Raw genomic sequence first — 17,725 nt, 5'->3', positions numbered from 1 at the left:
TTTCAAAGACTCTCAGGCCCTGAACTGTCATCCACAATAACCTGTCCACTCACTCTCTTGGTGATAAAGCGAGAAGGTTCCTGGGGTGCCTAGGTGGCTCAGTCATTAAGCATCTGCCTTAGGCTCAGGTCATGATCCCAGGATCCTAGAATCGAGCCCCACCTCAGGTTCCCGGTTCTGCTGGGGAAGCCTGCTTCTCCCTCTTCCACTCCCCCTGCTTGTGTTCTCTCTCTCACTGTCTCTCTCTATCAAATAAATAAATAAATAAATAAGATCTTTACAAAAATAAAATAAAATAAAAGGTTCCCAATTGACGATAGGAATTCAAGCTCCTTAGCCAAAAATGCTGGGCCCTTGCATCATAGCCTTAAACTGGCTTTTAAATTTTTAGATTGTGTTTAACTTTTACTCTTCCATTTGAAATACCTTTTCCTATCCAGATGTGTGAGCACTGTGCCCCAAGCCAGTCTTACCTGTCCCTCTGTTCGTGCCTCTGCCTTGCTTACTGCTCACTTAGAGCAACTCTGAGACTCTTAAGAGTCTCTGAAATGGAGAGACTAAAAGTCTGTATCTCATAGGACATTCTATGGATTGCAAGACAATGCTAGGAAGGTCCTATGTACAGTGCCTGCCAGATGGCAGGGCCGCCTGCGTAACCTCACTGACATTGCCCCTGACCTCCCCACCCCGATCAGCACAGGCCAGCTCCTCCCAAGCTGACCTCAAGCGTCTCCTCTCTAATAAATCTCTTCACCTCTTCTGAATAAAAAGGACACTTTATCTACCATCACATGGCAATGGACCCAACCAGCAACACTGCTGGCATTGTTTCTGACACTGCTCAGCTCCTACAAAGCTCCATAACCTTTCAGCTTCGTGGCTTTCTCAAAAAACCTGAACTTCTCATACAGCAGAGACCACATCTTTTCTTTTCTTTTTTTCATATATTCCACACTCATTACTCCTTCTATAAGTCAGGAACCTGTATACAATAAGTACATAAATGTTTCACTGCTGACCATTACAGGACCTTAATTGTGATTAAAGTTTACAAGCAAATAAAACAAAAAGCATGACATTTTCCCCAAGTGTACAAGTTTATATAGACACATGCACATACATGTATATATTTGGGGTCGATATATCTCCATATATGCATTAGTATGCAAATCTGTGAATGCAAATACCCACATAAGTATCCATATATTTGCACATATATGGGTATATGGATATATATGGATACTTACATAGGAATTTGCATATATATACACACACATATGTATATATGCATACATACATATACATGTGTATATGTACCTCTATGTGTGTGCACTTCAATTAGCACTGACCGCTGACATGTTAGGTATACTCTTCTCTTCCCAGTAATTCAAACATCTATTAAGCCCTGCACTCTCCAAAGCAGTCAATAATTATACTAATTAATCTTTTTGTTAAAAAAAAATTTTAGCACAAAAAATTACCAGGAAATAGGACACTGAAAGTGAAATCTTTGGAAAGCAAAGAACATACCAGTAAGGTCAATAAATAACCCTTTATGATTACGTAGCTGACTTCATTCACATGGATGGCCATCTAGACAAAGAACCCACTCAAACTAAAGAATAAAATGCCAAGTTTCATATCTTTCTGAATTCAGAGTCTGATCGGCATAATCACTTTTCAAAGCATCTAATTCACTCTGAAGAAAGGCTATGTTTTTCTGTGCTTCTAAAATATCTAAAAGATCTTTCTTAACTTTCTGATTTTCCTGAAGGAAAGGAACAGCACAAGCATTAGATTTTGGGCATCTTCCACCCGGGAGAGTCAAGAGTAATGGAACCTCACACCCCACCCCCACACCTCCACAGTCCTTCAAATCTTGGGTGTTCGAAGAACTCGTTACCAATTCAAGGTGATTTGAAAATATCATAAGGTAGTAAAGTCTCAAAAAGCTAAATCTTTGAAATTGTTCTTTTTCTTAAACGTTTGACATTTGGTGCCAAAAAACTCAGTCAAGATGGGATTGTGATGTACTTTAACATGTTACTGGCAAATTAACTCAGATCAAACATGTAAACATCTGTTTTACTCAATGAGAGCTATGAATCTACTGACAAATACGCTGAGGAATTAACAGTATTTATCACCGGGCAGACTGGCTAATTTTTACAATAAATCTCATCACCTAACATTTGTGATTTTTGCACTTAAAAATAGTTTGGTTTTTTAAAAAAAGTCTATGTTTTTCTTAAAAAAGAAGGAAAAAAACACTGGAGGCTTCCAGTACAAAATGATGGACTGAACACTCTTCTTTTCCTTTGAAGACCCCATTCCCACGAAATACCAAATAACATGAAATAAACTAATACAGGTTATAAGAATGCAAGAGGGGCCCCCCAACACTCAAGTGAATTAAATACATTCCTGGAAGATGGAAACTGGATGGAAATGTGCTGACAGAAGAGAAGAGAGCAGGAGCACAGTAGGTCTGGAAGAGGCTTGGGGAAGGTTGTGCTGCAGAGCAAAGGAAGAGGCAATTAGCTAGGCAGCACCTGCTCCCCCACAGGTGGAAATGGAGCTTAAAAACAGATTAAATTTGTGTATTAAGGCACACAGCCCGCAGCCCCCAGGCCATCCTCTCTTACACTAGCAAAGAATAGCAGATAGTCGGAGTCAATTCCCAAGGCAGTAAGACAGGGCTTGTCTTTTTGAAAAGAACTGAAGTGGGTGCCTGCATGGCACAGTCAGTTAAGCATCCAACTCTTGGTTTGGGCTCAAGTCCTGATTTCAGGGTCATGAGATAGAGTCCTGCCTCACGTTCGGTGCTCAGCTGGAGTCTGTTTCAGATTCTCTGCCTCTCCTTCTGCCCCCACTTGTTCTCTCTCTCTTTCAAACAAATAAATAAAATCTTTAAAAAGAAAAAGAACTGAATGACCCCTATACAGTGTCCTAAGTCCTCTTATCCATATCCCACTAATTCCGGTCATAAGCGGTCCCCCATTCCAAAAGCCAGCTTCACACACACAGCTCCTAGGAAGACACCCTCTCAGGGGAGGTCCCCAGGTAAACAGATGTTGTTACCTAGCTGCACAGGAATCCTACACCAGCTACCTAAAATGTTCAGAAACTCCAGGATGATGTATGGGTAGTGAGTTTAAAAAACAATCAGTCCAATAAGAACTGAAATTTTGGAGACTCCAAAATTAACATTTTCCAAGAGAAAAAACAAATTCCATGCATCAGGAAGAATAAATAAGAAGTTGGAAGGCATCAGTGAATGATATCCTGAAGATGCCAGAGTTTCTTTTTACAAGAAACCAAAAGCTCAACCAGGAAATGCAAGAAAAATTAGCAACTCTACAAGAAAGTCATGATCCAAATACAGAGCTAACTAAGATGTGGCAAAATTTGGAACCGATGGCACATTCCAACTTGACCATGAAGCTAGGAGCCTTCTCTTCTGAGTGGTATGGGGATAATGAATGGAGAGAAAGAAATGCACTGGCAGCAAGCTGGCTCACTTCTGGGCTCGGCAATGAGAATATTTAGAGTCCTAACAAAGGAAATGTTCGCTAGTGGCTTTTAACTTTTCGAGAGTCCACCTAAAAACAAAATAAAGACAACTTAATGATGATGATAAAACAGACACAAAGGCTGTCAATTTGGCAACAGAAAGACCAAAGGCAGGGTCAGGAAGGTGGGAAAGGGACAGAAAGAGGAACTCTGGAGGAAGAAAAGGGCAATTATCCCCTCACCCCACAGAGCAGAGCTGAAGTTGCAGGAATGCAGGGTTAACTATGTGAAGTGCAAGGGCCATGCCACCCTTGCTGTGAATAAGAAATAAATAAAAACATTCACCACAAGTGGGGGATCATTGAGGATAATAGCCTGAGTAACATGTTTGTTCAAAGGTACATCAAAGGCTTTCTTTCACTGCAGTATTAATTTCTCTCGATCCCCGGAAAACCGATAAACAGCCCAACCATGTCTAGTCGTCGAAGAGGAAATGTATTTCTGGGAATGAAAGGTGATTCTTACCATTGATAAATCATAAATTTGCTTTTTTAAGGCAGTCACATCTTCTTTGTGACTTAGTTGTTTTGATTGTTTTTCTAGCTGAAAGAACAAATAAAAGCTGTTCATGTACAAACTCACTTTGGATGGATTCAGTTAAGTTTATTAGTATCCTTGAATATATAGCTATAGGAATTCTAAAAGTCTTCAATTTTCAACATGATACAACTTTGTAAATCATTAAGCTACATATAATCCATGAGGATTTGAAAACTTGGTTTCAATAATTTAAGCATTTAAAAAGGGTTGTTTTTTTGGTTTTGGTTTTGGTTTTTTTGGTTTAATGAACTTCCTTTGAAAGAACTGAACAGTCCTTTGGGAAGCCATTCAACTACTAAGCGACCTAACTTCACCTTTTCAGTTACGTTGCATCTGAGTCTGGACCTTTATATTCTCCTAGAAATTTATCTGTACTTAACACTTTCTACCCTGTATTATAATTATTTACGAATGCCTTACCTCTCCTACCAGAGTCCAAGACTTTTAACAGCAGTGTTAGCGTCAGATTCACTTCTTTTTTTCACAGTGATTCCAGTAAGTGCTTATTAGAATAACTGAAATCAGTAACATGTAAGTGTGATAGTAAGCTAGTGACATATGCACCCAGACTCTATGGATATATACCTGAGCTTGCTTTCTGGGTGACTTGTCAGTATCACCAGATTAAACCAGCTCAGGAGCATCTCTAACATGGACAACTAAAATGCCTCTCCTACAAAGAGCCGACAGTCCCTGGAAACGGTGGGGATCCATGGGTTTCCATTAACTGAGTAGTTACGCAGTGACCAAAATGAATGCTAAATTTAATCACACTAAGTCAAAGCCTAAGTAATCTGATGCTGGACTTTCTTCATCTTACCAGATGCTTCTATTAAAAGTTTTCACACAAGACGACTCTTTCCCCTGGCCAGCTCTGAGAAGAGCCCTTGATTTTTTCAGATGCATGCCAATTTCAGAGAAGAAAAATGGGGGTGGGGGTACTAGGTTCCTGGGGCACCTGGGTTGCTCAGTGGGTTAAAGCCTCTGCCTTCAGCGCAAGTCGTGATCCCAGGGTCCTGGGATGGGCCCCGCGTCGGGCTCTGTTCAGTGGGGAGACTGTTTCCCTTCCTCTCTCTCTGCCTGCCTCTCTGCCTACTTGTGATCTCTGTCACATGCGTAAATAAAAATCCTAAGGGGAAAAAAAAAAAACTAGGTTCCTCAGAATTCATGGCTTAGGGTAACGGCAGTCATAATCAATTTGTAATCTTTTCCATAGTTTAAGCCTTTAACATTCCCTCACGTAAATCCCCATCTTATAAAAAAGCCTCCCTAGCAGGTGGGAAGTCTGGTACAAGTGAGAAAGCGCAAAATGCGTAGCGAGACCACTCCACGGCTTACTGGCGCTGTGACTCGAGCACTCCATGACCTCAGCGGTGAAAGCAGCATATTCACCTCTCCTCAGAGATAGCTTGAGAATTAAATTTAAAAATTGTGAAAAAGAGCTTATTAAACTATAAAGTCAGTAAAGTCTCAGCTATTATGTTGATGCAGGACAGTCCATTATTAATCCCATTTTACAAATGAGGAACGAAATGATAAGATAACGAAGGCAATTGTCCCAGGTGTAACTGGCAGAAAGTGGCAGAGCCACGATGAGGACTCTGGTCCCATCACTTCTGACTCTTACTGTTCAGGGCCTATGTGATCCTCATCATATGCCTCATCGTGGCAAGAAATTGTGTGTCTTTTCTGCATAACTTGCTTTTAGCCTAAAGATGTCAGAAGACAGGAAAATAACTAAGGACCAGGTGAGGAGATCTGTGACTCTGGCATCAACAAGACATTGGTCTGTTCAAATTGTGCAATTCAAGCATCTCATGTCTGTCTAATGGCCTCTGTCAACTAGAGAAAAGGTTGACATTGATCGTAATTTCCCAAGAAGGCTATTGGGGAGAATTTTTAATAATCCCAGCGGTTTGAACTGCAATAGACTATAAAATACAGCTAATTGTCACTTAATCTCATTGACTATAAACACTGGAAAGAGCATTAAATGTAATCACATGAAGAGCCAGAGAAGCAAAGTGCCACAGTGCCACTTTCAGGAATGATTCTTTTTCCAGTATCCGTTTTCACTTTAGCAAGGTATTTCCGCTCGCTGCAGAGACAACCCACACCCAAGCAGTGGATCCAGTACCAAGCTGCAGACAGCCTGGGCTGGCAGCGGAGAGCCAATGGGACGTACCTCTTCCCAAACTCTGCTCTCAGTGATGTCAACTTGGCAGCTTAAAATTGTAATGATGGCAGCCTTAACACCATGGAAAACAGCAAATATTACAGATTTGTACCTGACCCCCTACCCTCTCCAGAGCCTGTTGTTAAGTAGCTACCAGCACATCACAGGGTGAAAAATACCTTACTCATTAGAGACCAAACACAGCAAAGGCCAAACCCAATCACAACTTTGCTCACATTTCAGCAAGTTCCCTCCTACCTCCTGCTGATCGGGGGTGCCCTACATGTGGAACTTTCTGCACAGAACAAGAATATTTACTTTATTTAATAAATATTCACCGAATACTGGCCATTGCAGTTAGCTGGGGGCAAGGATATGAGAATATGTGACCAGTAAAGACAGGAACCCTCCTGTCGTGAGCAGAGTCCACTGAACATGTGGGTCCTGAGGGTACCCAAGGAAGGAAAACTGGGGTTTGATGGACAACTGTCCAAGGGGTCAGAAATACTTATCAGACCTGTGCAGAAGAAAGGCTGCCCTTGAAACAGAAAATCAGGGACCTTTAAAAAACCATCTTTCAGGAAGCCCCATTTGACTCTGAAATCTGATTCCAACTGCTGCTTTAATATGATTCCCAATGTTTTCAGTTGCTAAAAACGGAAACACCCGGATATACTGAGGCTATTCCTAGAAGCCTCACTGCCACAAACCTACCTTTTTAAGTTTCTTTATTGTCACTTGTAGATCCCCTACTTCTGTTTCATACTGACATCTGAGGTCACTGAGGGCTTCCTCAGCCTTATGTTTTTCCTTTAAAAAAAAAGAATAAAAGATTTTACTGATTTAAATAGGTTTTTCAAAACCCCATTAAGTGAGAAATGTTATGTCAAACTAAGGCTGATCCCAAGTCTCCTACACAGGGAGGGCAAGAAGTGATGGCGGAAGTAAACCAAATGACTCTCAAGGTACAGCTCTTCTGTGCAAGTGAAAGCCGACGTGCACACATCACCTGGAAAGACGCATATAAGACTATCACTCATGTTGTGACAGGAGGCCAGGGAGCATCTATTAACTAGTTTAATTAATTACTGCTATTGTTAATTAAAAGATACAGCAAGAGCCAAGGGCCCAAGTGCTTGCCTGCACCCTATCATGGCATCAGGGCCCAGGAAGATCCAGTGGGTGTATCCTGCTTCCAAGAGCTCACACCTTACTTGAATTCAAATCACATCACCTGCAAATTTCTACGCTAAGTGCTTCTGCATGGGGTGGCTCTTCTCAGATGTATCCTGCCTGTATCAGAGAATGCTAAGGAGCACACCAGGAGGTCAAGGGCTGTAGATCCCAGGAGCTCAGATATCTTTAAGTTTCCCTTCCCTCTTCACAAAGCATGGAACTTTACGCCCTGTGTTTAGAACTCAAATAAATTTTTATAATAGCCAGTGAAATTTAGATATGCACTGACAGCCTCCTATATGCCAACAGTCCTGAGCACCGAGGGACAGAGCAGAAGCAATGAAGGCCAACAGGCATCCTGGTGGGAGAAGACAGGAAGCAAAGATGATCTCAGGAAGAAATACAAGAAGAAGCTAACAATGAGATGTGACAGGAAGTGAGCTGGGAGGTAAGGTAAGGCCTCTCTGCAGGGGAGACATGACCCCATGTCTCAACACCTACCGGAGTTACACGGTCTTACATCCCACTTACTTGGCTGTCTAGCTGAGACAAATTACTTGAAGCCTCCATTTCCTTACTGGATTAATGTGAGGAGTATATTAAATTATCCAAGTAAATTAAATAAGCCATATAAATTAAATAATCCATGTAAATGAAACCTTCTATGCTTAGGAGGAGATATCTGGAGAAGAACAACATCTTCACTCCTGGTAACCTTGTTTTAAGTGAGTCTCTTGAGTTTATTGAGCTTTACAGGTGAGGAAGCAAGTGTTGCCCCTTCACAGGCGGACGAAGACATGAAGCCTCCCAATGAGCATCTACCTCGGACAGCCTTCCTGGCATCTCGGCAAGTCTTCTCGCTAAAACCAGCGCCATGATGCTAAACATAACAACTTTTATGGTGTGAAAATATTTGGTTCAGAGCTTAATAAAGGAAATCACCACTATGTAGCTCTTTCCATTCCCAACATGTCACGGACAGACACCAAGAGATTGGATGGGGGGTCGTTACAGTAACTTAGGTAGAAATGGTGGTGCTTCAGACCAACTCATCACAAACTTCCAGGAAACTGAAAGGGAGGGAAGCCTTCCCAACTCATTCTGTGAGACCAGCACTGGCCTGAGACAAAAATCAAACACATTAAGAGAAACCCACAAGCTAATATCTTTAATGAATATGGATGTAAAAATAATAAACAAAATTTAGCAAAATGAATTAACCAAGATATAAAAATGAAAATACATCATAACTAAGTGGGGTTTATCCCCAGACTACAAGTGTGTTTTAATACTTTAAAATCCATGTAATTACCACATTGATGATTGAAAACAGAGAAAAGCCATGATCATTTCTATAGCTACGGAAAAAGCATTCGATGAAATCCAACATTCCATTTCTAATTAGAACAACAACTCTTAGCCAACCAGGAACATGCTCAAAATTGAATAAAGGGCATCCATGAACAATATGCCACTAACATCATACTTCTTGTTAAGAGAGAGAATGTAGATAAGGATGTCTGCTCTCACTTATCTTATTCTAACCAGTGCAATAAAGAGAGAAAAATGAAGTGATCATTCACGTCAGAAATAGAGACATAAAGCTGTCTTTATTCATAGATTATATACCTTTTACTTAGAAAATCTGATGGAATCGACCCAAAAGGCTACTGAGTGTGAGCAATATAAACAAATATGATAGAGTATAAGACCTGTATGTAAAAATCAAGTGTATTTCTATATATTCACAATGGGAAACCAGAAATTGAAATTTTTAACAACATAGTTTAGAGTAGCATTAAAATACCAAATACTTAGGAATGAATCTGAGGAAAGACTTATAAGATCCGTATGTTCTATAGTACAAAACATTGCTAAGAAAATTTAAAGAAGACCTAAATAAGGGGAGAATACATCCAGTTTATGGATCAAATTACTCATTATTGTTAAGATGCCAATTCTCCCCATATTGATCTATAAATGAAATGAAATCAAATCAACCCCAGAAGGTTTGGGTTTTGTTTTTTTGTTTTTAAGAAATTGACAAGCTGATGCTATGGAAATTAAAGGATCTAAAATAGCCAAAACAACTCTGAAAAAGAACAAAGTTGAAGAACTAATATTACTTGATTTCAAGACTTATTATAAAGCAATAGTCACCAAATCAATGTCATACTGGCATAAAGCAACCAATGGAACACACCAGAGAGCCCAGAAATAAAGCCACACAAATACAGTAAACCAACGTGGGACAAAGTACAAAGGCAATTCAGTGGAGAACAAAGAATCTCCAACAAATGGTGCTGGACCAACTGGATATCCACCTGCCACAAAAATATGAACTTTGACCCACATCTTGCAAAATGGATCCTAAATGTAAAATCTAAAACAAATAAAACTTACAGAAGAAAACAGCAGAATAATCTTTGTGATCTTGTGTTAGGCAAAGTTTCTTAGATGCCAAAAGCATGATTAAAGAAAAATTGACAAATCAGACCTCATCAAAATGAAAAATTTCTACTCTTCAAAATACACTGTTAGGAGAATGAAATGACAAGTCACCGTGGGGAAAGAATTTTAAAATCAGAATATATAAAGAGCTTTCAAAACTCCATAAGGTGCGCTTGGGTGGTGCAGTCAGTGAAGTGTCTGACTCTTGGTTTCGGGTCAGATCAGATCTTGAGGTCCTGGGGTCGGGCTCTGTGTTGATTCAGCCTGAAATTCTCTCTCCCTCTACCTCTGCCCCTCTTGCTTGTGCTCTCTCTCTCTCTAATAAATAAATCAGTCTAAAAGAAAACTGTATTTAAAAACAAATAAAACTCTGCATAATAAGAAAACCACCTAATTTTCAAAGTGAACAAAAGATTTTAACAGACCTTTCATGGAAGAGGATACACAGTGGTTGCCTGGCAAGAAGGGCAGAGGAGGGAGGAAGGGAAGCATGACAAAGGGGCCTGAGGAAACTTAGATGGTGGACGGATACACCCATTATCTTGACTGTTGGTGGTGGATTCCTGAACTATGGGCACACACAGTGTTATCGTGCTCTGTACTGTAAATATGCAGCTCCTTGTGTGTCAATTCTACTTCGAGAAAGCCATTACAGTCTAGAATACTTACGTGGAGCAATGGACTAACACTGTAGGGGCAAAAGGAGTCAAGGTCAGGAAGAGGTGGATATGACCAGAGGACTGCGAGGGAACATCAAGGAGACAGGGAGACTTTCTCTAAGCTTGGCTGAGTTTGGGAAAATGGAAAGGAGGGGCAAAGAAAGCAGATGGAGAGAAGGAAGAGCGATGATCACGCCGGACCAGAGCTGTGCAGTGCAGAACCACAGGGAGCCGAGCTGAGCCAAACAAAAAGTTACAGGGTGTGGGGGCCCTGGTAAGCTCCAACACCAAGCACAAGTCTGCTGGTTAAGAAGAAGCCTAAGTGTTCTATGAGGGAATGAGAACCCAGATAAAATGCACGGAGAGGGAAAAAAGGCAGAAAGAATATATGATTTTCCTGTTTCTAGACTACAACAAATGGAGTGCTATCAGAAAAATGGGATCTCCACTGCCCTAAAGCTGGCCCACGGACTCTGAGCCACTGACTCTGTTGAACATGACATTCCAACAGTTACTCAACTTGCCAGTAAGAGATAAGACAACGAAGAGACCCGAAGTCATATATGGGGTACAGCAGACCAAGCAAAGGATCTGGAAGGACACAAAGTACGAAGAGCCACGGGAAAAAGTAGGCCGGCCACAGCCAGGATGCAGTCAGCACGTCTCAGGCCCGGTGCTAGGCACTCACGTCCACCATCAGGCTGGGCCTCCGTGAAGCAGGCTGGTGCATTACTCCATTCTAAAAATGGCACCACCGAGGTCAGAGGTCCGGTTATTTCCCCAGGGCCACCTGCCTGGTCAAAGGCAGAGCCCGGAAGCACATTAATAACAATCAGATGCCAATACTCAGGCCCTTCTCACTCCATCCTGCTGCCTCTTGGAGTTAACAGGGCAAATGAAAAGAAAATGTTCAACCCAACATTAGCCCTACAGGGAAGTCTATTTTCCATTTCCAGGAAACATGCATCACCTAGTTGTAGTCTATAAGGAAAAAAGACAAACATTGCTTCTATGGAAATCATTGAAGGCAAGCAAGTTTCAACTATAGTGTTTACTCAGTGCTGAATAAAAGTACTTTTTATTATAAAACACTGAAGTTCTCAGACAGAATTTTAATTTCCCTGCAATCTAGATTTAAAGTTGGCAGTGGGCATGGTCGGGGAGACTGTGGTATAAGAGCTGAAACACCCTTCTCTACCCCAGGGGGGCGCTGCCTTCTTCCTCGGGCCTCCACTCTCACAGCACCTCCACAGAGAGGCCCCTGACCCGCCGACCGCTTCTCCCCATCGTTGCTGACCACACTTGCTCTTTACTCGTAGCTACTGAAATTATCTACTTTATTTGATTACTTATTATCTCTCTCCCCCCTTGCTTTCCCCCCAAAACCATTACCAAAAATAGCCCTCATGGAAAACCCTGTCCGGTGCCCGGTCTGTAAAAGGCGATCCATCAGGAATCGTGGGAAGAAAGGGCCAATCCCACAGACTCACATCTTTACACGTCTTGTGTTGTGCTGCCTGAATCCTCTGATCCATTTCCTCTTGCAACTCACTCAGCTGCATGGCTGCCTTGTCCTGGGCTCTGAAATTCAAGAGGGTGCACACCTTTTCACTGCAACATGCAGAGACAACTTCAACCTCGTCTATTTCAACCCCTATATTACAGATGAGGAGAAACACACTATTTTAAAGAATATTCCCTGTTCTTCCACATCATAAAACAGGATTGGCACTTTGACCACTTGGGTGTAAAATAACATTAAAACTAGATATTTAGTAAATGGTATAAATTAGACAAAATAGTGTTAACCTAGATTGTGGCGAAGAACAGCTAAAGATATCAAATCACTGGGAAGTTCTCGATAAATTCTGAAAATCCTTTTTGCTCCCACAACTGAGTGACAATCCTGGACCCAAAAAAAAGAACCGCACAGTAAACAGATCTTTGGATAGAATTCTGCAACGCTTTATAGAAAACACACAATATTATATGCTACAGTTAGAAGGGGATAAAAGGAATCTCAACAATTATTTCTAATCAGCTTCCTAAAGTTCTATAATAAAAATAGTCTTTACATTGTAGAAAAATTCTGTTTCCTTTACTAATCCCCAAATCACCTCTCTACAGATGAAGAGCACACTGATTTGCCAAAAAGTTAGAAATGGGAACATGGCATTGAGGAGAGTTGTGGCATAGTTTTCCTGAGCAACTGGCTAGTATGGAGACATCTGTCACACTCTACAATGGTCGAGGCTGCAGATTAAACCCCAAAAATGTATTTTTTATTCTCTCTCTCTGATGTATGTCTGATTATCTAAGTTTCTCATTCATAAGTCTTGCCTATTCAACTAGATGACAAGAGGCGCCACAGGATTTAGAGGGTCAATGACATGACATTGATAAAAAGTAGACAACAGAACCTAACATGGGGTGCTTGGGTGGCTCAGTGGGTTAAAGCCTCTGCCTTCGGCTCAGGTCATGATCCCAGTGTCCTGGGATCGAGCCCCATGTAGGGCTCTCTGCTTGGCGGGGAGCCTGCTTCCCTTCCTCTCTTTCTACCTGCCTCTCTGCCTACTTGTGATCTCTGTCAAATAAATAAATAAAATCTTTTTTAAAAATTAAAAAAAAAAACAAAAAACAGAACAGAACAGAAGATCTCCTGTCTTCCAGTTTGATGGATCTGGGACACCATTTTTCCTGCTTTCCACTTGCTGGCTCCCTTGTTAACACGGTCTGTGCGTACATTACTTTAATATCTATGTAAAGTGCCAAGTGAGTCCAAGGGGTGGGGAGAAGGCCCCAAAATAAAATTCTGAATGACTTACTGCTATTTTCCCCTTGTGTTTTCTTCATTCTTACCTGACAGCCCACCTGAAGAGATGTTAACCTCATCGGAAGAGTTAGCTATTTCTGGTTCGTTTATAAATACCTGCTGTATGACATCTAAGAACTACGTATCTCCACAGAATGTTTGTTTGGTTTGCTCAACTCTGAGACTATAAAACAGCCAAGTCCCACATCCCTCCTCCCTCTATTACCATTTTTCCAACCGCTCCTTCTCGATATCCAGGACCGCTCCTGAATGTGTTCTTTCTGCCTTCCTCACTTCTGAGCAAAACTTTTTTTTTTTTTTTAATAAGTCAGGTATAAGTCTATCATGACACCATGTTTGCCCCAGCAATTCCTAGCTCATAATGAAATGTCTGGTGTGATGAAGACTGTCCACTCTATCCTGGTCCAAGGCTCCCCTCCAGACACTGCCCATCCTTCAGAGTGAAAAGATAGAGATCCTCCCCTGTCCACAACCCCAGGTGAGGGTGAGGGTCCTCAGCTAAGAACACAGGAGAACTTCACAGTCATCACCAAAGCACTTCAGTGAGGTCTCTGGTAGTTGGGACAGAGCCTGACTTTGGCTCCCACTCCAACAGCTGAGCAGCAAGGAGGAGACAAGCAGGAACACAGCTCAGCACAGGGAAGACATTCCCTCCGCAGAGGGACAGCAGCCTGGCTGGTGAGGACAACATGAAGAATGACATTCTTTTTTCTCTTGTAGGTTTATATGGTACTATCCTTAAAGGTCACATATAAATTCGTGTGTGTGTGTGTGTGTGTGTGTGTGTGTGCACATGCGTGTGCATGGAAGTTTGTCTGTTTTAACAGATATTACTGGACACTCTAAAAACTCAATAAGAGGGTCTGTGAATCACCCCTAGTTTACAGAATTTGGAGTTCATAGGACCGCCCTACTCTCCTACTGAAAACCCCTAGAAGACAAATTTGAGAGAAAATTTCAGAGTCAGGAACTGAAATGTTCATGATACCTCTACTTTCACATGACTCCAAAACTATAAAAAGTCGTACGTAGCATCAATGTTTGAAAACACTCCTATATTTTAACTCCCTTCACTTAAACTCCAAAAGGTTAACTAGATAGCTTGATCATCATGTGGAAGGAAAGAATAAAGAGACCGAGGCATACCCTCTCCTGCCCCCTTGCAGATGAGGTGCATCCTATCAAAGGGTCCTTTACAAGTTCTGGGCAGAGGCCAGCAGGGACACGCCTCACACTCAGAGACACTGGTGAAATGGCCACCATGAGAAGCCACTACAGGGCAGACCAGCCGGGAATTACAACAAACAAAATGCACTCTTTCCCACTAAAGCCAGAGGACTGCGGTTCTTCTGGGGAACAAAGAGGCTGAAATTTGGACTGTAACACACGGAATCCCTTCCTCTGCCCTGAGCTCCAGACCAGTAAGTCAGCTGGTCAGACCAGTAAGATATCCTACATAAACCAGCTATGGCTTACACAAGCCATAGGACAGTACAGGCTTACCGCTTTCTGTCTTCCAGTTCAGGCTGGGTGAGGAGGGCCAGAGACAGGAAGAACCCCACCACTGAGCACCCACCATGTGGTCAGCCTGGGGCGGGGGGCTCCACCCGGGACATCATCTCCTGGGCCTCCACACCCTGAGAATGTGAACGTTTACAGTCTCGTTCTGCAGATGCAGGAACCTGCCCAAAGTCACACACTGGCCCATGACCAGGCCAGGCTTCAAGGGCTGTCCTGTCTGCCTCTCCAGATGAGACTTTCCAGTAGGCTTCAAGAGGATGGATATACAGTAAGAAACCTGTCATAACTGTTCTGTATGGAATCATTGGTCTTGAAAAGTTTATAGGATAGGATCACGGTGACCTACTGATGGACTGCTAGCGGTCCTTACAGCATCCTGCCCCACTCAGCCTTCGTGCTGGCCCAGCTTAGGAAGTTCCAGATGCCTGATGTTCGGGAAGTCCATGCACATCATAATGGAATCGTGCAGTTCAGTCCACGTGCCTCCTGGACACAGAGCCAGTTAAAGGACCTCCCCATACCATTCAGAAAGGAAGGGCTTTGGGGTACCTGGGTGGCACAGTCGGTTAAGCATCTAACTTTGCATTTTGGTGCAGCTCATGATCTCAGGGTCATCAACTCGAGCCCTGTGTTGGACTCTACGTCCACATATGAGCCTGCTTAGGATTCTCTCTCCTTCTACCCCTCTGCCACACCCCCACTCACATTCTATCTCTCTATTAAAAAAAGAAGAAGAAGAGAGGAGGAGGAGGAGGAGGAGGAGGAGGAGGAAGAATGCCTGGGTGGCTCAGTCGGTTAAGCGTCTGCCTTCAGCTCAGGTCAGGATCCCAAGGTCCTGGGGTCGAGCCCCATGTCAGGCTCCCTGCTCAGCGAGAAGCCAGCTTCTCCTTCTCCCACTTCTCCTTGTGTTCCCTCTCTTGCTGTCTCTCTCTGTCAAACAAGTGAAGAAATCTTTAACAAAAAAGAAGAAGAAGAAGAAGAAGAAAGACAGGAAGGGCTTTAATACCTCTTCACTACAATGGCCAGGGTTCCATTTCTGTGCTCTGCAGTTTGATGTCATGGATAAAGTTCCTTATAACATGTTCGTACGACTGAGTTAGTCTTGGCTCCACAAGGTTGATGTTTAGATACAAGGTATTAACTTGCTCTTTTCTGCCAAAAAAAAAAAAAAAAAATTAAAATTAAAGGCTAAATAAAACAAAGTAAAAAATAAAAAGGCAAATTTTCAGAATACTTTCAGGAATGAGACACATAAGAACCAAAAAAAGTAACAATAACAGAAGGACCAGAAGGGAAAGAAGAGCAGGCAGGAGGCAATGCTGTGGCACTACACTCCGTTCTACTTTTTTTTTTTTTTTAAGAATTTATTTATTTATCTGACAGAGAGAAAGATCACAAGCACGCAGAGAGGCAGGAAGAGAGAGGGGGAGAAGCAGGCTCCCCGCTGAGCAAAGAGCTTGATGCAAGGCTCGATCCCAGGACCCTGAGATCATGACCTGAGCTGAAGGCAGAGGCTTTAACCCACTGAGCCACCCAGGTGCCCTCTCCGTACTTTTAAAATGGAACAGCAAGTTTATTATTTCCTAGATGTATTGAGGTATGACTGATAAATAAAAACTGTATATATTTAGGTTTCCCGGTCATGATTTAGTGTTAGAAGACGTAGACTGGTGAGGGAAGAGAAATGCATAGAGAGGGATTAACAGGAAGGGGCAATTTTTGTTATTACTGCAGCTATTTCTTTTCTGTACATTTTTAAAAATTTTTTTTTAAATTTTTTTAATTTTTATTTTTTAAAAACATATAATATATTTTTATCCCCAGGGGTACAGGTCTATGTGCAGCTATTTTTTTATAAAGATTTTGCTTATTTATTTGACAGACAGAGACACAGCGAGAGGGGGGAAAGGAGCAGGGGGAGAAGCAGGCTTCCTGCTGAGCGGAGAGCCCCGTGCAGTGCCCGATCCCAGGACCCTGGAATCACCACCTGAGCCAAAGGCAGACGCTTAATGACTGAGGCATCCAGACGCCCCTTGCAGGTATTTTTATTAACAGAAAGGTAAATGGGGCATCTGATTGGCTCAGCTGGTACAGCGTGTGACTCTTGAGCTCAAGATCATAAGTTCAAGCCCCACACTGGACATGGACCCCACTTGAATGAATGAACGAATGAATGAATAATCAATAAGTAGAAATAGAAATAGAACTTGAAAAAAGAAAGGTAATAAGAGGTACAGGAAAAAAAAGGTAACCACTAGGGGCGCCTGGGTGGCTCAGTGGGTTAAAGCCTCTGCCTTCAGCTCAGGTCATGATCCCAGAGTCCTGAGATGGAGCCCCACATCAAGCTCTCTGCTCAGCAGGGAACCTGTTTCCTCCTCTCTCTCTCTGCCGGCCTCTCTGCCTACTTGTGATCTGTCCGTCAAGTAAATAAATAAAAATCTTAAAAAAAAAAAAAAAAGGTAACCATTAAACTAATGAATAACATGTCCCACTAATCTCTGATAAGACATATTTCAGCCTTTATGATCATAAGAGTGAATGTACCTGTTATTTTATAGTCAGTTAAAAATTACGTCATATTGACAGAGAGATCTCAAGTAGGCAGAGAGGCAGGCAGAGAGAGAGAGAGAGGAGGAAGCAGGCTCCCTGCTGAGCAGAGAGCCCGACGCGGGACTTGATCCCAGGACCTTGAGATCATGACCCGAGCCGAAGGCAGTGGCTCAACCCACTGAGCCACCCAAACGCCCAAATTCACATGTATTTATATGTGACTATCCTAGTTGTCATTATAAACTT

General features: G+C 42.3%; 2 pseudogenes across 2 annotated transcripts in view; both read right to left on the bottom strand.

Annotated features, from left to right (window-relative positions):
- Positions 1–17,725, bottom strand: part of LOC309846291 (spermatogenesis-associated protein 31D1-like) — a 911,407-nt pseudogene that overhangs the window by 32,617 nt on the left and 861,065 nt on the right. The window lies entirely within an intron of this gene.
- The window catches only part of LOC309846375 (ras and EF-hand domain-containing protein-like), a 45,183-nt pseudogene continuing 33,797 nt past the window's right edge, over positions 6,340–17,725 (bottom strand). Inside the window, exons 2-4 of the transcript XR_014316557.1 lie at positions 15,936–16,081; positions 12,066–12,156; positions 6,340–7,099 (exon numbers count right to left, since the gene is read on the bottom strand). The product of XR_014316557.1 is annotated as a ras and EF-hand domain-containing protein-like (transcript). The remainder of the gene's footprint in view (positions 7,100–12,065; positions 12,157–15,935; positions 16,082–17,725) is intronic.

This window comes from Mustela nivalis, assembly GCF_964662115.1.
Source record: "Mustela nivalis genome assembly, chromosome: 13".
Taxonomy (NCBI): domain Eukaryota; kingdom Metazoa; phylum Chordata; class Mammalia; order Carnivora; family Mustelidae; genus Mustela; species Mustela nivalis.
This window is presented reverse-complemented; position numbering and strand designations above follow the sequence as displayed.